The 299-nt window shown below is 33.4% G+C and overlaps 1 protein-coding gene across 1 annotated transcript in view; it reads left to right on the top strand.

Annotated features, from left to right (window-relative positions):
- LOC119592994 (voltage-dependent calcium channel type A subunit alpha-1-like) overlaps nucleotides 1-299 on the top strand; it is a gene marked incomplete in the record, with an annotated part of 154497 nt that overhangs the window by 133935 nt on the left and 20263 nt on the right.

The raw sequence follows: 299 nt of genomic DNA, 5'->3' as shown, positions 1-299 counted from the left end.
AGCTGACCTTTCTCCAAGTTCTTTTTTTTTGTTAGGTTTACGTTCTGTTGTGTCACAATCAGGGACTTATTGGTGTGTAATCCTCTCCGCATTGTGAAGGAATTTGGATTTTTTTTCTTCTGTTTTTGTCATGTAATGATGGAACGCCCTGATTGCGACATGGTTCATTAATGAAAATTTCTTTTCTCGTTTTTTTAATTTTCATTTCAACATTATATCTTCTAGAGCTCTAAAGGGTTCTTTTTTTAAAGTTTAAGACTTAGGAGGTAGATGTATAAGAAATCTCTTCAAAACCTTGC

This window comes from Penaeus monodon, chromosome 31 (assembly GCF_015228065.2).
Source record: "Penaeus monodon isolate SGIC_2016 chromosome 31, NSTDA_Pmon_1, whole genome shotgun sequence".
NCBI lineage: Eukaryota > Metazoa > Arthropoda > Malacostraca > Decapoda > Penaeidae > Penaeus > Penaeus monodon.
This window is presented reverse-complemented; position numbering and strand designations above follow the sequence as displayed.